The following is a 21,792-nucleotide window of genomic DNA, read 5'->3' as shown; positions in this document are numbered from 1 at the left end:
TCCTTTCATTCCCGTGATGGCAACAGAAGAAAAGACTATGTCAATAGGGATTAACTACTGAGCCAGAAAAAACAACCCTTTCAGTAGACTTTAAATGAAGAGACAACTTCTATTCTATTCTAGAAAGATCTATTCCTGCTTATTCTTTTCTATTGAAAGTGTGGCTTAGAACTCTCTTTGATGTCCCCTTGTCCTTCCCCCAGCAGTAACTGGTGACTGCTTGTACATAGCATCAAGCCTGTGTGCTGTACGGTGGAGCCTAAGACTGACTACACATCTCAGTGTCTTGGCTATTTCTTATTCTGTTTCTTTCCCTGAGCACGGCAGCCCCAAGATAGGCATTTACAAACGTGAAGGGAACTTTCTGAATTGAGAGGACTGGGGTTCCTGGGCCCTTCAGGCACAGCTGAGTAGCAGGTGCAGGAGTTTTCTATAACTGTACCCTTCTTGGAGAAGATTACTGTCAACAGGAGGTGCCCAAGCCATGCCCAGGTTTACCAGAGGCAATGATCCAGAGTACACAGCCAAAGTGAAATGTTTAATATTTTGATGTTTTCAGAATTGGCCTCTCAGAAGAATAAAACAGGATGTGTGTATTATTGTGTAATGTTTTACACTTTTGTCAATGCAAGCTTATTAGTCTTTTGTGTTTTAAGCATTTTTTATGGGATAGAAATAAGTTCAAACAAGATGTTTCAGCAAATTTGGTCACTAAGAAGTCTTTAACATATTCTTATTAATTTTGTTAATTATTTCCCAATTAGACATAAAGTTTTTAAACATTCATTTTTAAAAATTTTGAGTTCCAGATTTGCTCCCTCCCTGCCACCCCTTCCCACATCTTGAGAAGGCAAGTAATCTATTGATTATACACGTGAAGTCATGCAAAACAATTCCATATTAGCCATGTTACAAAAGAAAACACACACAAAAGAAAAATAAAGAAAGTAAAAAAGGTATTCTTCAATATGCACTCAGAATTTGATGAGTTCTCTCTCTGGAAGTAGATACCATTTTTCAGTCTGGGTCCTCTGAAACTGTCTTGATCGGAGTAGCTAAGTCTTTCACAGCTGATCATCCTTACAATATTGCTGTGACTATGTACAATGCCCTCCTGCTACTGCTCACTTCACTTTGCATCATTTCATATAAATTTTCCCAGGTTTTTCTGAAAGTATCCTGCTTGTTATTTCTAGTACAATAGTATTCCATCACAATCACATACTACAACTTGTTCAACCTTTCCCCAGTTGATAGGCATCCTCTCCATTTCTAATTCTTTGCCACCACAAAAAGAGCTACTATAAATATTTTGTATAAATAGGTCCTTACCTATTTTCTTTTATCTCTTTGGGATATAGACCTGGTAGTGATATTGCTGGGTCAAAGGGAATGCACAGCATTGTAGCTCTTTGGGCATAGTTCCAAATTGCTCTCCAGAATGGCTGGACTAGTTTAAAACTCCACCAATACTGCATTACTGTTCCAATTTTCCCAACTACTTTCCAGCTTTTGTCATTTTCCTTTTCTGTCATGTTAGTCAATCTGATGGGTATGAGGTGGTACCTCAGAGTTATTTTAGTTTGCATTTTTCTAATCAATGCACAAAGGAGTCAATATCCATTCTTCTTGGGCTTCAGGTCTACTCTTTGTTTATAAGCCCAGACTAATCTTTTCATAGTCAACCAAACCCTGTTTTAGTGGTTCCCTTGGTCTGTACTCTCAATGAAGAACTCATGGTTAAAAAAAAGAAATGTCTGCTGCCCTAAATCTTGCTCATCAGTTTTAGCTTTAAAACTTTTTTTTTTTAACTAGCTAGTCCACACAATTCTACAACCTGGATTAATCATCTTGTCTCCTCTGCAGTTTTCCTCAAGGCTTCTTTGTTCTTACCTCTTCTTATCTCTGACCCTAACAGCCACTACTAGGGGGTCCTGTTTCCCCATTTCAGGGGTCCTGCCAGGTGTCAGAGTCTGGTTGGGCTGATACTAATGTTGAGTATCTAGAGAGGTAGGGCCAGAAGAGTCACAAAGGACCTCAAAGTGCAGTAGAGCTACCACAAACAGGAAGGAAAAAAGCATTTATTAAGTTCCTCCTATGTGCTGGGCACTGTGCTATGCACTTTACAAATATTAGCTAAATATTTGATTCTCACAACAACCCAGTTAGGTTAGGTGCTATTGTTATCCCCTTGTTAAAGTTGAGGAAACTGAGGCAAACAGAGGTTAAGAGACTTGCCTGTGATCTTAGCTATTAAGCATGGAAGGGAGACAGGGTAAGTAAATAAACATTTATATACCCTCTACTATGTGCCTGACACAGTGCTAAGCTTTACAAATATTATCTCATGTGATCCTCACAACAACTCTGGGAGGCAGTATCAATAGATTATCAATAATTATCACCTTTTTATAGTTGATGAAACTGAGGCAAACTGAAATGAAGTGGCTTACCCAGGGTCACATAGTAAACGTCTGAAGCAGGATTTGAACTCGGGTCTTTCTGACTTCAGAACCAGCACTCTATCTACTGTATTATCTAACTGTATATGATACTTCATCTTGGAACCTCCCTTTTGGATTGAAAATTTATCTTCTCTTTCTTCTATATTTTCCTTTTTACCTGCAGTGTCGGATAATAACGTGGTTCTCCCACTTGCCAAAGCTAATCCTCTATTATTGATCTCATCACCTCCTGTATGCCAGTCTAGGACCTTGCTCCATCAATCATCCTACCTTCTTATCATTTTCAATCATTCTACTGACTCCTTTCCCTCTGTCTACAAACATTTTCAAGGGTTCCCTTTATCTTGCTATCCTTGAAATAATTATCTCCCCATAAATTTCTCCATTTCACTGCCAATTTCTGGAAACAGTAGTCAATCACGTTCCTTGCTTCCATTTTCTCACCACACAATGACACTTCAGGCCTCTGAAATTTGCCTTCTCTCTGCACAATTCTACTAAAACTGTTCTCCTCAAGGTCACCAATGGCCTCTTAATTTCAAATCCAATAGCCTTTGATTAGTCCTCATGCTACTAGGCCTTTGACATTTCTGACCATTCTCTGCTTAACATTTCTTTTCATCTAGTAAATGATTTTAATTAATTCAATCTTTCATTCTTTTGATTTATATGACATAGTTCAATCTGCTGCTCTTCTTGCATCTCTGACTGATCTTACTCTTGCCTTATTTCTTCTCCTCCTTCTCATACAATAAGTATAGGCATTCTCCAAAGTTTTTACTCTATCTCCCCTAGATATCTCCCATCCATTCCTTTTTTTTTTCCATTCCTATTTTCAGCACCCTAGTTGAAACCTTCATTCCTTCTGACCTAGTTAAAGATGTCTCAGACTGGTTGCCTTGAAAGATGAGGTCTAGGTTGTTGAAGACCCTGAGAGTCGAGCTTCTCCCCAACCTGGGAAGAAAATAAAGGTATCTGGGGTTCAGAACTGAAGGGTGGAGTTTTGTTTGTTTGTTTTTCTTTGTTTTGCTATAGCAGGAGTTGAAATCTTCTAACGAAAGAAGAATTTTAATTACTGAATTTGATACCAGCTGTGTCTTGTAGACTTTTCTTTGAATCAGATAACACAAAGCATCCTTGAGTCACTAAAGAGTTATTTATGATTTGACCTCTGTCAAACTCAAGTGGATTTGCTGGGGACAATAAATATTAAAACTTGGAGAAGAACATAAGGTGAGGTTGAAAGCACTTCCAGCTTAGCTCTTCTACCTTGATTAGGAAAGAATAATTGAAGCAAAATCAAAACTGGGGATGAAAATGGTCCTGTACAACTTCTGGAATGAATTAAAGACATTAGTGGGTCATAGCCTAAGGAATATAAAAGAAAGAAACTATCTCATAATTGTAAGGAGGGATTCTGAGGGTCCAGATTTAAGAGGTCGGAGCATATGTGACATTTCTAACATAGCTTTTAGGAGCAATGGAAGGACTGAGCGGTGTCAGAGAAGGGAGATAGAGAGGGGAGTCCTTGACTCTACAGGAGTCTTGGAATGGAGGACTTAGGCAGAGGGAAGTTCCAAGAAGAGTTTAGCTCTTTCCCCAACATTCTCTTCCTTGTCTATCCACAGATAGAGTAATATAGTATGCTGTTTCATTACTCAATCATTTCTAGCAAACTGAATTTTGCCTCAACCACAAATAGGCCAGAGGTTAACTACAGAGAGCTATAAATATAAGTGTTAGGCATAGAGCTCAACCTCTGCTTTCTTCATTGGGGGCGTGGAGCAATTGTGACTGAACTCCTAACTGTTTGCCTATAAAAAGTTCCCTAAGGCAGTGGACCTTAGGAGCCATTCTATTTCCATCTAGGCTTAAAATGAGCTATTTATGGAGAGATGTTACGCTGGCCCTCTCTCTAGTTTCTCCTCTGTCAAATCCATCTTTCATACTACTGACTAATAATGTACAGGTCCAATTATATTCTTCCTGTGTCTTTCCAGTGTCTACCGGATAAAACTCCTCATCAAGGTATCCCAAACCCTCCACAATCTGGCTCCAAGTTCCTTTCCAGCTTTATTTTACATTACTTTCCTTTGTGCACTCTATCTTCCAGCCAAACTAGACCATTTACCATTCTTCAATCTCATCTTGTCCCATATGGATTTATGCATTATATTAGCCTCCATGCTTTGAATAGTCTCTCCCCATATCTCTACCTTCTGAAATCCTTTTTTTTCTTTAAGAACTATCTCAGGTGCCACCTTTACTGCCTTCTCATTGCCTACCAAATAAAATATAAACTCTTTAGGCATTCAAGATCCTACAGTATCTGCCTCCAATCTTCTTTTCCAGTCTTATTTTACATTACTTCCCTTGGCATAGTTTGCTCCAGAACCATAGACTCATAGAATTTTAGAGTCAGAGGGGATCTGGGAGGCCATCTACTCCAATTCAGACCCATAATGGAATCCTATAATATACCTGACAAGGGGTCATCCAAACTCTGCTTGATACCTTCAGTGAGAGGGATCCTTCTACCTTCAACATAGATAATTAATAGATGGATAATTATGGATAGTTCTGATTGTTAGAAAGGGTTTCTGTTTTTGTTTTTCTCTCCACTGAAGGACAGTCTAGTGAATAGAGAGCTGGCCTCAGAGCCAAAGAAACTCTGATTTCATGTCTCATCTTCAACACATACCATCTCTGTGATCCTTGGCAAGTCATTAACTCGCCAGGGCTCCAGCAGGTTCTTTAGGATGACAAATTGCAGAGATGGTGTTGGCCTATCTTGACAAGTTCCTTACTGAGAGATCCCTATAATAATGAAATCACAAGGTGTAATACACGAGCTATCCCTTCTTCCTGAAACCAAACCTAAATTTGCCTCTTTGCAGCTTCCACCCATTCTTTCTCATTCTGCTTTCTAAGGACAAATAGAGTAAATTTAATGCCTTTTCCACATGATAGATATAATATTACCTGTGAGCCTTCTCTTCTCCACATTAAGCATCCTATTACCTTCAATGGAATAGACTCAAAGTCTCATTGCTTGTCTCTAGATACTCTCCAGCGTATCAATGCCTCCCAAACTATGAGGCCCAGAATTAAACACATTATTCCAGATGGAGTCTAACCAGAAGGTTGTACAGTAAGACTATCAACCCCAGACAAACTGGAAAATTTCCTGGACATTCTCTTTCTTCAAACAATTTAAGATCTCATAAACAATTAAGATCATTTGGGGTCCCATGTAGAAATGTTGATTTTTATTGAGCTTGCATTGTACTCAAGTCCTGGGATCTTTTTCAGTTGAAGTGCTATGTAAATGACTCCTACATTTTTAAACCTGTGAACCCTTTTAAAACCTAATACACCGTTCTTTGTTCAGTTTCATCTTTGAAACTGACCCAACCTTGTAGACTATCTAGATCTTGTTGGATTCTAACTCTGTTGTTGTATGCACCAATTATCTCAGTTTTATACCACACACAGATTTGAAAAGCATTTCTTATAGGCCTTCATCAAAATAATTAGTAATATTGAACAGCACATGGCACCACAGATCCCTGAGGTACTCTACTAGAGACATCCCTCCAAGCTGACCAATGACTGCTCTTTGGTTATTCCTCTAACTAGTTCAGAATCCACTTAACTGTACTATTATCTGGCTCATATCATATCTCCAAACACAGTGAGAGAAACTTTGTCAAATGCTTTGGTAAAATCAAGCTGAACTACGCTATAGAGTCATCCTGGTCCTTTACCATCATTGCTTCCCTTTTTAGTTATTAACAACCCCTTCCTTCAGTGTTATGTCCTAGAATTTTGCAAAGGATTGATGTCAAGTTCATGGGCCTATCATTTTGATTCAAATATCTTTGTTGTTGTTTTGAAAATCATTAAGACATTTGCCCTTGATCAATCCTGTTGCACCTCTCCCACACTCCATGATCTTTTCAAGTTCCCTTCCAGTGGCTCAACAGTTATCTCTACCATTTCTTTCAGAATCCTGAGATGTAGTTGCTTTGGGCCTGGTTATTGAAATTCTGGAGTACTGAAATAGCTAGGTGAAATTTCATTTCCTTCTTTCTTTTATCTTGGGTCACAATTGCCCATTACCTATCTTTTTCCTTTTTCAGTTCATAAAAAACAAAGTAAAAAAGAAAAAAGAGTTGAGTTGGCCTTCTATGTCATCTTTTATCAATATCTCATCAGTCCCAAGCAGGGGTCTTATCCCTTCTTTGATTCTCTTCTTTCATTAATACTGTTAAAAACAATGAACATTCATGATGTCCTTAGTATATTATTGCCAGCCTCAGCACATTCTTAACTTTACTGCTCCTGACATTCTGTGACAGGGCTATACAATAGCTGTACATTCATTCCCCATTATTTACCCTCTCTTCTCTTTCCTGTGCATGTCATTTAAAAATTTAAGCTGATCAATGCACATTTCATATATCTTTGGACAACTCCATATTTCTTCCTGCAATGGAATTACTTATGCATCTTAAGGATTTAAGTGCCCCATGCCTAATATGGTGACTTCTCAAAATGTGGTATCCTACCAATCCTTTCTCTGAACCCTTTGAAATCTCTTTTTCCTAAAATCTAGGTTGCATGTCAAGCTATACTTGGCTTTACTCTCCTCTTTCATAAACTCAAAAACAGAATGTCCAGTTTCTGTCAAGCTTCCCATTGTTACTACTTCAGCAATTACTTCCTCTTCCTTGGTCAGAATTAGGTGCAGACTAGATATTCCCTTTGATATTTCTTCCATCTTCTGAAGGATGAAATTATCATTAAGGCAAGCCAAGAATTTAGTAGTTGTTTCACTTTTGGCACATAACGAAAGGCAGCTCCAGAATGATTTGGCCTGGTCTCTGCCCTGTACCAGCACCTGGTAATCATCTCACCCTATCCACTATGGGATATTCCAAATGGCCTTGGTTGCCATGACTTCTCCTAGACAGTATATTGCATTCCCAATTGACCTTTCACATTCCAGACTCCTTTGGCATTGGATATCTCTTCTGAGTTTTCAGTTTCTATCTAGCTCCCCAATTCCTAATTTAATTTTCTATTTCATGACAAACTAACTTAATAGAGGCCTACATTAAATCATATACTTTTATTGGTTACCAACTATTACAGGAGTTTCACTATACTTCCTAGTCATCAGATATCATACTTCAAAGAAAACTTTAAAGCTTTGAGATCCTTCAGTTTCAATGATGCCTAGTGTATGCTTTTTAAAAAATACTTTACCAGTCCTACTCTTTGTTAAGAAAACACAGTATTATAAATAACACAGGCTTAACAACTCTTCTTATTTCCTCCAAAGTTAATTCTTAACTTTATCTCTTACCTTATATTTTAGAGTTCAATACTGAACATGATTCACTAGAGGTAAGCAGGCTTGGTTTCAAATGGCCAATTTCTGAAACCCATAGCTTGTGGAATAACAGATAACAGGAAGTCCACTGCTTTGTTTCATTAAATAAAAAACATTCTATATTTTCCCTTTTTTGGGGGTAGATAAAATATGCATTTGGTAATCCTTAGTATATTGGTTGATACTGATCAAATTTAAGAGTTCTATAAATGTACATTTGGGCATTTTGAACTATGATTCCTAAATTAAATTTAATTGTGATGTTCTACCCAGTAAGACATCAACTTTAAATCTGTATGCAGAGAGGCAACTAAATTATCCTTTAAAGTATTAATCTTTTCTTTCACTCTACAAAAATTCAGTGATTTTATAGTTGTAAATACATTGGTCATTTCCCAATAGTTTTGAGTCTAAACTTTGGATAAATGTTTTAAATCCAATATCCTTGTCCACTCCTACCCTAGTACAAACCAAAGGTGGTAGCAGTAGGATGTAGTACATCCTACAGCCAAGAGGCCAGTGTCACTGGATAGAACAATATGTTGGGGAATAAGGTGTAAGAAGATGGTAATGTAGAAGCAGGCTAGGTTACAAAGGGTTTTGAATTTCAAACACAACATTTTGTATTTGATCCTAGAAATAATAGGAAGCCACTAGAGTTTATTACATAGAGTGTGTATGTGTTTGTGTTTGTGGCATGATCAGACTGCTATATTAGAAAAATAACTTAGTAGCTGAATGGATTGGAGTGGGCAGAGAGCTGGATAGGGAGACCTCCCACCAAGCTATAGTAGCAATCAAGGCTTGAGATGCTGAGGGCCTGCACTAGAGTGTGTCACTGTTGGGGGTGGGGAGTGGGGGTGGGGGGTGGGATGAGAGACATTGCAAAAAAATCAGTAAGCCTTTGAAACAGCTTACCACCTTGGATATGGCAGGGGCAGGGAGGGGGGGTTAGAGAGGAGGGAGTGAGAGATAGTGGGGAAACCAGGATGACTCCTAGGTATCAAGCATGAAGGACTGTGAGGATAGTGTTACCCTCTACAGTAATAGGGAAGGTAGGAGAGGGAGAGGGGTTAAAGGGAAGGATAATAAGCTCTGTTTTTGGACATATTGATTTTAAGATGTCTAATAAGCAACCAGCTGAAGATGCAAGATTGGAGGTGAGCAGAGAAATTGGGATAGGAAAGGTAGATTTGACAATCATCAACATAGAAATGGTAATTAAAATCATGGGAGCTGATGAGATCACCAAGTGACATGGTATCACTTGGGATAAGGGAGAAGAGAATGGAAGAGAGCTGAACCCTGAGGGACACCTACAGTTAGAAATCATGACTGGAGGAAGATTCAAAAGGGAGAGAGAGAAGGAGCAGTCAGATAGGTAGGAGGAAAACCTGGAGAGAGCAGTGTCCTGAAAACCTAGAGAAAAGAGAATATCAAGGTGGTGATGTGATCAACAGTGTCAAAGGCTGCAGGGAGGTCAAGGAGAAGGAGAATTGAGAAAAGGCTATTGGATCTGGCAACTAAGAGAGTGTAGCAGGGATTATAGGAACCCATCACCACACCTGGCATTTCCATTTACTTCTTACTACAAGGATCCATAGTATCACACAATTCCATTGGCCTTATCCCATACCATTGATCCTTATTCCTTAGTAGTTTACCTTAATGAGTTGTTATGACCATAAAATGTCATCATTTGGTGGCCAACTTTCTGGTGAAGAGGCTCTTCAGCTAGACGAGTCTTCAAACTAGTTAGGCACACTCTCCAAGGGAGTCTGACATTGAAGTATATGCAAGGAGGTGCACTGTAAGATAGCATCTCCTGGAAAACCATTCAATGCTGGCTCTAGCTCTATTTCATTCTGGTTACCTGGAACAGAGTATTGTGCCCCTAGAAGACTCAAGGTAAGTTCGACATGCCTTAGCTAACAAGTTTCCTGACTTTTCATAAGATTAGACAAGAAAGGACCTCAAATGGACCTTTTACAGCCTGGCTCCAACCTATCTTCCTAACCTCATCATACATTAATTTCTTTCTGTACTCTGCCACCCAGTCTAACTGACTTTTCTATTCCCCACTGATAGCACTCAGACTTTTATCTCTCTTTCTAGTGCCTTTGCACTGGATACTCTGCCTTGTTTCCCTCTCTTCCCACTCATTATCATAACGCCCTCCCTCCTTACCTCTGCCTCACTGAAAATCTCTTCCTTACAGTCCAAGTACCACCTTCTACATAAAGCCGTCCCTGCTTCCTCCCAAACTATCAATGCCCATTCTAATTGCCTTGTGTTTATGTTTTATTTATTCTGTACTTACACATGTATACATTCTTTTCTGATAGAACATAAATTGGAGAATAGTTTATTGTCTTTGTATGCCCAGTACCTAGAACAATGTCTAGCACACAATACATACTTTTTAATACTTATTGACTAATTCTCACCTTATTGTAATTTTGCATTTTCTTTTAACATTTTCTTTAATTCAAGAAATACTTTTAGAAAAGAACTCTTCTAGAGATCAAAATAGAATGTTTTCACAAGCTGTTTTAAAATAAATCTAGCTATTTATGTGGTGTTATTATGGGATTGCTTAGAGAAAAAATTAGAAATTGCCTAGTATTGAAACACCTGTAGATTTTAGAATGCTGCTTTCAATATTATATAAGTTCCAAAAGACACGTGAATTTGGAAGCCTGTTTGCAATCACCATTCACCATAAGATCCATTTTATTCCTCTGTATCTTAGAGAATCTACTATTAAGTAATTGGAGAAGAAATTGGAGTTCTTAAAGACTCACAAGCATATCTGAGACTTGAGTATCACTGCATTGGCATTCTCAGGAGAGTAATTAATTTTTTTCTGTTCCTCTCTTGATAGCTAAGTATCAAGGGAGACAATAAGATTTTCTGCTCACTGGAACAGAGGCAAAATCTGTTTTTTTTCTTTTCTTTCTTTTTTTTTTGCTGGCAGATATACATATTAAAAGGAAGGATATGAACCTACAGCTTTGAAGGGGATGTTCTTACTTTCTACTCTTTACTTTTGTTCTAGCCCAACTTCATTTGCATCCAATCAAAGAGGATCTCCAAACTGGTGAACTTCACTGCCCCAGCTTCCACACAGCTCAGGTGAGGTTTATTTTGGGAAAGTACCTCAGATAGGTTTTGAGGATAAAGGATCACAGCCAGGAATATAACAAGAGTTAAAAATCGAACCCTAAATCAGATAGGTGTCTTTAAATCAAACTTAAAATCATCACCAGGCCCTGTCAACTGAAAGATTAGACTGAATCTGGTGGTGGGGAATTCTGCTGGATTTGTTAGCTCTCCCTAGCTAGGTGTGGTACCTCAGTTATGTACTATCTTGCCTCTGTTTATATGCTAAAAAAAAAGCCACCCCAGTCTGGGAGAGACTTTCTAAACTCCATACCTTACATTGATTGTGCGGATCTGTTGAAAGGAAGCTAATCTGGTTTCCTTTTAAGGGGAAGGTAGGGAGGCTATTCTCAGTATTATCCATGGTTTGGTGTTGAGCCTTTAGGAGGGAAATTTCCATTGCCCTGTGGGGATGTCTTTCTGAAAATATGAATTATGAAAAGCTGAGTTGTAAAGAAGTAGCTTTTTATCTGCACTGTAACCTTTTAAACCTTATCTTAGGTAAAGTTATTTTTATTGCATTTTGTTTTAATAGGATTCCAAGTCTGAATCGCTGGACTTACCTAATCTATGCCTTTCCCAGAATAGATGGAAACCCAGAGCCCAGCAGATGAAAAGAGAGCAGTTTCACAATCAGGACACCACTTGGAGATATCCACTTTTCACCCCCAGGTGACACAATAGCCAGCAGAAAGAGAGGCTTGGTGCCTAGAAGGAATCTGTGTGACAGATTAGCAGAAGCTACCAGCAGCTCTGAAGCTCTGGGAAGAATGAGTTGCCCTGGATGTACATATTCCCCATGTGTGTGCCTTCTATGTGTATATTGAATACATGGGCTCCTGACCTGTGCCCCGTTATATTTCCTGGCCACATGCATTCTCTTCATGTATATTCCTTAGTCACATGCATTCTCACAGGAGATGCCTTTCCCCACTGTCATAGATCTAGAACATAGGAACATAGGAACATAGATCTAGAGCAGGATGGTATCTCAGAGACCAATGACTCCAATTCCCTCGTTTAATAGATGAGGAAACTTAGGTTAAGTAATTTGCCGGAGGTCACACAGCTAGTAAGTGTCTGAACCAAGATTTGAATCCAGGCCTTCCTGACTTCATATCCATTACCAGGCTGCCTCTCAAAGCAACTGCTCAAGGGAAGCTTTGATTTAATACCAATTGTTTTGAACCCATGTCTCCTTAGTTTTTACTGCTAAAAGTAAACATTGGTTTATTTAGTTTTACTATCATTTTCTCCAGAGGCAGGGATACAGTCCTACTCTGATATTTCATTACAACATGGAGATTGACTCTGGGTTCTCATTTTACAGGTGAGGAAACTAAGGTCCTGAGAAGTACCTTACCTAAAGGTCATAAACTATGACTTTGAGTGTGTACTGATTTATAGAGTTTATTGAACCTGGAAGAGCTTTTCTGGGGATGCAATTGTGTGTGTGTGTGTGTGTGATCGGTGGTCCAGGTTCTGTATTTGTGTTTCCTGTGCCTTCGGTTAACAAGACTGACATAGGCCTCGTAGAGAGACTAACTATTTTTCCTACTACAGAGATCATCAGGTCCTAGAGCTCCTTTGGCCCATTCTGAATCTTCACTGTTTACTGTCTTATAGCCTTTTAATAGACTTCCTTAGCCTCCCTCCCATTTGAGTCTTCTAAAAGTTGCTTTTGTAAGGCCAGTAGCAATTTCTTCACTCTCTTGTTAAGTGTTGCATGGATTGGATATATATCTTGTATACCTTTTCTCAGCCATTGTCACACTTCACATTTTATTTCAATATCTCTCATATTTATTAATAATAGCTAGCACTTTTAAGCATTTTAAGGTTTGCAAAGAACTCTATGTTATCTCATTTGACACTTTACAACAATCCTACAAAGTAGTAGCTATTATCCTCACTTTACAGATGATGGAACTGAGGCTGAGACGACATCAGTAACTGGCTCAGGGTCCCACAACTAATAAGTGTCCGAGGCAGGACTCAAACTGAGGTCTTTCTGAATCCAAGTCCGGGACCCTATGCAGCTGCTGCATGCTAATATACAGTGTTCCTTCCTTTTCAGTTATAATGATGTTTCTAAGGTCCCTTTCAACTGTAAATCTGACCTTATTGTCCTAACTGATCATAAAGATTTGAATATTTACTAACATTAACAACGAAATATATTGATGACATTAAATTCTTCGTGGTTGAATCACCATTTTCCCCACCCTATCCCAACGCAGGCCATGTTGCATTCCTGTAGCAGCTTACTTCTCATTACTTATGTGACTTTAGGTAAGATAACTCTTAGGGTCTGTAGTGGGAGTTGGACCAGATGATCTCAATGGTCCCTTCTAGCTCTTTGATCCTGTGAGCTAGGTGCTTAACCCCTTTCCGGTTTGGTAGAATCTACTTAGACTCCACAGGAATTGTCTTTGAGAAACCAGGCACTTCTACGTCATGATGAAGCATCAGGGGTGGTTTTTATCAATGTCCTTGGAAAAATGAGAGTAAATGTAAGTTTTTGTTTAAGGTTAGACTAGATTTAAAATTTGAAAGTAAGTAATTAATTAATTAAATTAACTAAGAAATTAATTTAAAGTAATAATTAAAATTTTGAAAATAAGCAATTATTCATAGCTAGGTGGCTTAGTGGATAGAGTACCTGTCCTGGAGTCAGTAAGACTCATCTTCCTAAGTTCAAATCTGGCCTCAGACACTTACTAGCTGTCACTTAACCGTATATGTCACTTAACCCTATATGTCTCAAGTTTCCTCATCTATAAAATGAAACAGAGAAGGAAATAGCAAACCACTTCAATATCTTTGCCAAGAAAACCCCAAATGGGGTCACAAAGACTTGGACAGGACTGAAAACAACTGAACAACAATTATTCAGTATTTAACAACGCTATTACAAAACACAGTTTGGGGGCAGGTAGGTGGTGCAGTGGATAGAGCACTGGCCCTGAAGTCAGGAGGACCTGAGTTCAAATCCAGCCTCAGACCAAACACTTGACGCTTACTAGCTGTGTGACCTTGGGCAAGTCACTTAACCCCAAATGCCAAAAAAAAAACAAAACCAAAATACAGTTTGCATATAGCTTAAAAGATCTCAATAGTGCTTTACAGACTTAAACTTATTGCTAAGTAGACTTATGACCTCCATGAAAGTAAGTATTCAGAATTATCCTTATCTCATAGGTGGAGAAAATGACAGCATGCTACCTGTTCCAAGTTATACAGTAAAAACCACAAAAGCATGGAAATGAAATGTTCCTGATGTTAACTGAGTTTAGGAATTGTCCATTTGTCTGAGATAGTTGGTACAGATGCCTGTATCATGGTGATATGATGAGGCTGAGAACATTAATTGTATTTGCTCCTCACTCAAGAGAAAAACTCAGTCCTACTGCCACAGGTTTCACTGCTAGTCCCTTCACTTCCTCAAATTGTCCTGCAAACCTGTGCCAAGAAGACTAGCTTGGATAGCTAGTTATGTCCTTTTTGTATGTTTTGTATAAAGCACATTTTAATTTTTACAAAATTTAGTATAAGCTCATTTTCCAGGCACCAAGATGAATATACTTTCTTCCTTTTATTTATTACCATATCATTTAAAATTTCAGTATACTTTTTTACAGGAATGACCCACATGACAGGAACTTACATGACTTAAGAGCAACTATTCTTGCAATCACTAACTCTTCCTATAAGTTCCTCAGTTCCTGCATTTTGTATTTTAGTTTTTGTATTTTTGTTATTTATATATTTTATTATTCTTTCTTGAATACCAATTAGAAATTTCAGGGACCAAAGCCCTTATTTTTGTTCTATATGTAAGTGTAGATGGTACAAATGGACAGATGTTGGATCTAGAGTTGAATGGGAGCAGGAGGGTGTCAGACTGTCTTCTGGAAATTGCAAAACTCCTTTAATGACCCCAAGTTTCCCATGAAAGCAAAGGCCTATCTTTTTTAATAACATTCTACCTGTATTTCTATATGGCAGCAAGACATGGAACACAGCTATCTTTCAAAGAATTAAAAATAGCACATAGAGACCCACAGAGAGGTGTGTGGTAGGTATGAACAGTCTGCAACATATAACCAATAAGGAATATTGAAGACTAGAGGTAAAAGATGCCATCAAGGAATTTCCTTCTTTCCCTACTCAACCACCTCCCTCAACTTGCCACAAAGCCAAAATAAATAACAACTAATACACTTAACAGATCTGTGATCTTAATTAGGGAGGCACTTTCTTCATTAGATTGCAATCCACTAATGCCTTCTCATTCTGTTTGGTTTTTTTTCCATTTCAAAGATGGTCTTTCAAAGAGGTTCACAGAACAGAGGTGTCAAACATGGCTAACAGCCAAAACAGACTGAAATGTAACTGGTAAATGTTTAACAAAATAAATTAAATGCAATAAAACATAATGTTACTATGTGGTTTCTGAGTCAATACGCAGCGTGGAGAGATCTTTAGCTATAGTTCAGTGGCCTGTTTCTATTTGAGTTTGATGATATGCCTCTACAAAGGATATACTCAGTGGGCTCCAGGATTTCCTCTCAGCCTTTTTTGGGGGGGGGGGGTAGCAGTGCAGTATTTTGGGCTTTGCACATTTCAATCAACAAGCATTTATTCAGCACCTACTATGTGGTTAGAGGCAATGAGGTATAATGGATAGAGAACTAGCCTTAAACCAGTAAAACCTGGATTCAGGTCTTGCTTCTCTTACACTGGTTATGTGATCCTGACCAAATTACTCAGTCTCTCAGTACTCTAGCACTAGGCCAAAGCTTTTGTGTGGAAGATTTCTCCCTCTTTCTCATCTATCCATACACATATCTGGATAGATATGTATACATATACACATATACATCTAGATATGGATATATATGTATATATACATCTAGATAGATATGGATATATACATATCCATATCTACAGAGATATATACATATACATCTAGGTAGATATGTATATGTATTTGTGTGTGTATTATATATACACACATCATATTAGACATTGAAACCAATACATTTAAAAAATATTAGTTAGCTGTGGTATAGTGGCAAATGCAGTAGATTTGAGTATCGGGGTTTGAATCCTGATCCCACAACCTACTACTTTTGTGTGATCTTGTGCATGTCACTTAACTTTTTTTGAGTTTGTTTCCTCTTGTGTAAAATGAAGTTTATAAAGATGACCTTTAATGCACCTTTCACCTCTAAGTCTCTCTGATCCTATGATCCAACCTCTAGTTCCTAAGAACGGGAAGCCAATTTATGAACAAGCATTTACTAAGAACTTACCACTTGCCAGGGGTTGGCATGGGAATACAGATACAACAAATGAAACAATCCCTACTGACAAGAAGTTTACAGCATAAGAGGGTAGACATACATACTATCTGATCAGGATCAGGAATGGCTTTCCTTAGACGATGGAAGCTTGAGATTCCTCTGGAAGAAAAGGTTTCTATGAGATAGGCTTGAGGGTGCCTTCCTGGCACAGAACAGTCACAGCAAATTCATAGACAGCAGACTGAATGCTCAGTGTAAGGAACAGAGACGACTAGTTTGGCTGCAGTGCTGAGTATGGGACGGAGATAATGTCCAAAGAGGTTAGGATAGGTTGAGTTAAAACCTAAACAAAGATAACACAGTGGATGGAGCATTGGACTTTGACTCATGCCTCGGTCATATCCTAATTGTGTGACCCTGAGCAAGTCTAATAAACTCTAAGGAGCAGTTTTCTCATCTGTAAAATAGCACTTAAACTCACAGGGTTTTTGTGAGGATCACGAGTTAACACACATAAAGCGAGGCCACTGGAATTTGAGTTGGATGAGATCTGCACTTAAAATATCTAATGTTCAGGTTGGGTAAATGCAGAAATGGGAATGATAGGCTTTTGAATTAGATGGAGACGGTGGGGTGCGGGTGGGGGAGCTGGAGGCTTGCCTCTGCTGGAGGTGGAGGATAAAGAGTTCCGTGAATCATTAAAGAAATGAAATACAAAGCAACTCAGCCCAGTCCTAGGATGGGCAAGATCACTTGATCAAACAAACTTCCTGTGTCCGCTCAGCAGACGCCACCACCCTCCTCCAAAGTTAGGGACAGAAATGACGAGAGTGGAAAGCAACATTTTCATTTTCTTACACAGAAATTGTGGGTGTGATGGGAGGTGGGGGCGTGGCAGGGTAATGAGGCAACTGGATAGGAGACAAACAAATGCAACTACTAGGGGACGTTTTTTCCCCCTTTCCTTCCAGGAACACAGCTGCACAACTGCCTCCCGCGCCGGGACCAGAATCTGTGGCAGCTGTAGCTCCCACGTGGCAAAACCAGACAGCGCCGCGACTTCAGCCCCAGCTGGGGAAGGGAGGGAGGGGCCGGACTGCCTGATGAGACCCCGCCCTCCCCGCTTACTAAGACGTCCGTGAGCGACAGGGGCTGTCTCCTCGCTCAGCCAATGGCGGCCAACCAGGGGCGGGGCTTGCAACTCGGTCCTCCACCGCCGGGGGGCGCGAACGGCTTCCCCGGCGACGAGAGCTCATTGGTGGCCGCGGGCGAAGGGGCGGGAAGAGGGTGCACGCCAGGGGTGGGGAGCTGGGCTTCCTCCTGTCCACAAGCCAGGGTGGAAGGGTAGCGGGAGGTACCTGGGGAGAAGGAGGAGGAGGAGGAGGAGGAGGAGGAGGACCAGGTCGAGGTCGAGGTGTGTGACTCCCGGCAGCCTCGGGCAGGGACCGGACGCGAGCGGCAGCCCTGGGCGGGCAGGCAGGCGTGCGAGGCAGTGGGCGCCGGTAAGGACCGTTGGCTCGGCGGGGAGACGGGCGCTAGACTCGGACAGTCGCTGCCCCCGGACGCGCGCGCGCACGCAGGTGTCCTGGGGGCGAGGGGAGGGGCGCGGCATCCCCGCCCTCCTCCCTCGGAGAGTCCCGGGCGGGACAGAGGCAGCTCAGCTGATGGGCCGAGGAGAGCATCCTCCATCTCCCACCTTCAACTCCCCGTCCTCTTCCTCCTAGCTCATCCCACCCCTGCCGAGACGGGTAAAAGGGGGCACCCCTACCTTGTACTCGTAGAGCTTTGGGAACCCCAAACAGCATCCCTAAGCCACAAGCCCTTGATCTTGACTTGAGCCAGCAGAGCCCGAAGGGTTGAATGAATCGCCCGAAGTCCCGGGGAGCCCAAGGTCTCCCTTTCCTCTAGTCGGGTTGCATCTTCTGGCTGCCACGGAGTGGTACTTAGAGAGCTCGTTTAACCCTGGGCTTGTAGCCAGCTCCCAGGCTGAAGTGCACTTTGTGTGTCTGCATCTTGTTAAGGAAGGAGGTAGGAAGAAGGCTTAACGTATATGTGTGGGGTGGGGGCGTGCTGCGTTTGGCAGGTGTTTGTCGTGTGTGAAGTTTGAATTTCCCTTAAGGCTCACCTGGTAAGTTGCTGTGACTAATTTAAAAGGAAGTCTGTCTCAAAATTAGCTTTTACGTTTCAGTTCACATAAGCTACTGACATAACATTCTGTCCCCAGGTTTATCTAAGTGGTTGAAAATCTGACCTTACGTACCAGATCTGGTTGCAGTGTGTGGTTGGCATCTGTGACTTTTTTTTTTTTTTTTTACAGTTTGAAATTGGTTTCTTATAGATGTTACTTTGTTTTTTTAATCGCTTTTATCCATTCTATAAAAATGTGACTTTTTTGCACTTTGAAATTAGTTTCTCATAGATGTGCCTTTGTTTTTTTTTAATGCCTTCACCCACTTTCTGTATAGAAATGAATGCTTTATTTCTTGTAGTTTAGTACCATCTCTTAAATGACAATTCTTATTGTTTACTGTACAAGGAAAGGAAATAATGTGATATATTTTATACTAATACTGAACCAGGTACATGCAGCTTTATACTTTAGGTGTTCTTTAAATGTAATTCACAATTGTATTATCTCTATCTTTCACATCAGGGAAGTATATTAATGGCTTATTTTAATGCTTCTCACCAATAGACTGCAAAACTAAGCTTTACTCAAATTACTGTCAAGTAATCAGTATCTCTTCTTTTCTTACACATTTGAGAAATTTGATTTATAAGGTTAGAGTATTAGAGTTGGAAGAAATTCAGAAGTCTGGACCAGCCCATTCATTTTAAGTTTTTAATTAAAAGGTTTTTGATTTCTAATTTAACATGAAGCTAACCTGTTACATGGTTTAAGGTGTATATTAAATTTAACATAATAGTAACAAAACTGCTCAACTTCTCAGTCCCCTTTTGAACTTGATTCTACTCTCTTCTCTGTATTTTAAAAAAAAATTTCATTGATGCTTTTTCTTTTTTTTTAACTTCACCCTTATTACCTGCTAACTCTCTCTCCTCACCCAAATCATCTTTCCTTATGACTAATAAGCACTGTACACACACAAAAGAAACCAACATATTGGCCATCCCTGTAAGTAAATATATCTCTTCCTGAACCTCTCCCTCATCTCAATGGCAAGTAGGCCTATCAGTCTTCTTAATTTCTCATTGGTCATTGCATTGATTAGAGTAAGTCTTTTTGAGTGTTCTTTTTTCTTGTGGCTAGTGCCTTTCTTTATACCAAGGAAGACTGAGGCCTAGGTTTGTCATTGTTCATTCACATCAGATTCATCTGGGTTTTTTTGGCAAAGATACTGTAGTGGTTTGCCGCGTCCGTCTCCAGCTCATTTAACAGGGTTAAGTGACTTACCCAGGGTCATACAACTAGTTAATAGCTAGTTAAGTGTCTGAAGCTGGTTTGAACTCAAGAAGATGAGTATTCTTGATTCCAGCCCAGTACTTTATACACTGGGCCACCTACCTGTCCTGGTGCCCAAGTAAGAACAAGAGTTAAGGAACTCGTTTGACTCCTAATCAGTAGTTCTTCCCACTAAATCATTTCTTTCATCTTCATACTCCTTGTTAGGGGAAAAGGATGTGGAACTTGTGGTTTCATTCTCAAGTGAGGTGAATCTAGGTCCGAACCGTTTCTGCATTTTATTATCTAAGGGATTTGCCTAGGGCATTTAGACATTCACACAGTGGAATGTTAGAGGTGGTGGGCATTGTTGGGGTCCAATCTTCCTGCTTCCAAAAAGCAGATTCTATCCACTATAACACACTGCCTCTCAGGTGCCACTGGTACCACACTGTAACTTGGCAGCTAGGAAGTTTTTTTCCAGACCAGGGAAACCTTTTTTTTAATACCCTACTATGGTTATGAATACCCCCAGGCTAAGATTAAGTGCTTGTTACCAGTTCTCTTTAAATTGAGTGTGTACGTGAAAGATTAATGTATTCTTAACTGATTAAAATGCAGCATTATTATTCAGAAATTATTGAAGCTATTCAAAATATATTTCAAGGAGAAAGATTGTATATATTTGTATGCTTAAATTTTTGAATGTAACATGTAATTGACTTATTTAGTTTGTTCAGTTGTGTCCAACTCTTTGTGACCCCTTTTTGGGGTTTTCTCGGCAGAGATACTGGAGTGGTTTGCCATTTCCTTCTCCAACTCATTCTACAGATGAGGAAACGAGGCAAATGGTTTTGGTTAAATGACTTGCCCAGGGTCACACAGTTAGTAAATGTCTGAGGCCAAATTTGAACTTCTGTCTTCTTGACTCCAGGGCCTGCACTCTAGCCACTGGGCCACCTAGCTGAAGCAAATGTTAATTAGTCATTTCAGTCACGTCTGCCTCTTTGTGACTTCATTTAGGGTTTTCTTGGCAAAGATATTGTGAGTGTCTGAGGTCAGATTTGAACTCATCTTCCTGACTTCAGCCTTGGCACTCTAGCGCTGTGCCACCTATACCTGTAATTGAATGTATATTTTTAAATTATAAAAGTATTAAAGGGGGAAATGCAAATCTGAAAAAAAAAATTCAATTCAATTAAGATTGAGGCAGCAATTAAGATTGAGGATAGAATACTGGAAGTACTTAGGAAGACCTAAATTCAAGTCTAATCTCAAATACTTCCTAGCTTTGTGATCGAGGTAAATCACTTTCTCTCTCTGCCTCAGGTAACTCATCAATAAAGTGAGGAAAATCATTGGAAGAATCATATAGTTGTTGGAGAGATTAAATGAGAAAATATCTTTAAAGCTCTTTGCAAACCTTAGAGGGCTATGTAAATGCTATCAACCATTAAATGCAGAAGAGGAAGAACTTGGTTAACTGTCTGTAGTAACTTTGTAGTGGCAAAAGGTTGTATGTTCCCTAGTCAATAATCATTTTACAATTTTCTATGGAGTTTTCCTAAATAATACTAGGTAAGTCTTTCTAGTGAGTGGTAAACTCTAGCATTCTCCCAAAAGATTCATCCCCTCCTTATCAGGGTCATTGGGCTTCAAAACGTTTTCTTATTTTTTTCATCTAGTGACTTTTTTTTTCTCTTCCCCAACTTTTTCACTTAAATTGTAATTGTCACTATTAACTGTTAGAAGAGGTATATTTCTACCTCGTAGTTCTTAAAGTCTCCTGGGGGGAGGTCCAAAAGCAAGATACACCCCCTCTAGATCTGTATAGATCAGAATTCTCCATTATAACCACAATGTTTGGAGTTGGTTTAAAGGACTTGAACCGAGAATCAGGAGACCTGGTTCTGCCATCAGCTTTCTGCTAGAGTGATCATGGAGTAAGTGGCTTATTATTTGGGGGTCTTAATTCCCTAATCTCTAACATAAGGGGATTGGATTTGTCTTTCAGAACATTTTTAGGTTTAAAATTCTTTTACTCTATGATGTTTC

At 39.6% G+C, this 21,792-nt stretch overlaps 1 protein-coding gene across 6 annotated transcripts in view; it reads left to right on the top strand.

Moving 5' to 3' along the window:
* The first annotated feature begins 17,702 nt into the window (after window positions 1-17,702).
* Window positions 17,703-21,792, top strand: part of FAM3C (family with sequence similarity 3 member C) — a 79,850-nt gene continuing 75,760 nt past the window's right edge. For 3 of the 6 annotated variants that reach the window (XM_027855169.1, XM_027855172.1, XM_027855171.1), the window contains exon 1: window positions 17,703-17,836. The gene's annotated coding sequence lies outside the window, so the exon portion shown is untranslated. Of the gene's footprint in view, window positions 17,837-18,030; window positions 18,363-21,792 lie in introns of those variants that run through there. The other 3 variants (XM_027855173.1, XM_027855167.1, XM_027855168.1) reach the window with 3 other exon arrangements.

The sequence above is a fragment of the Vombatus ursinus genome, unplaced genomic scaffold (assembly GCF_900497805.2).
Source record: "Vombatus ursinus unplaced genomic scaffold, bare-nosed wombat genome assembly UNPS02010788.1, whole genome shotgun sequence".
NCBI lineage: Eukaryota > Metazoa > Chordata > Mammalia > Diprotodontia > Vombatidae > Vombatus > Vombatus ursinus.
Note: the sequence above shows the minus strand (reverse complement) of the source record. Positions and strands in the feature narration are given on the sequence as shown.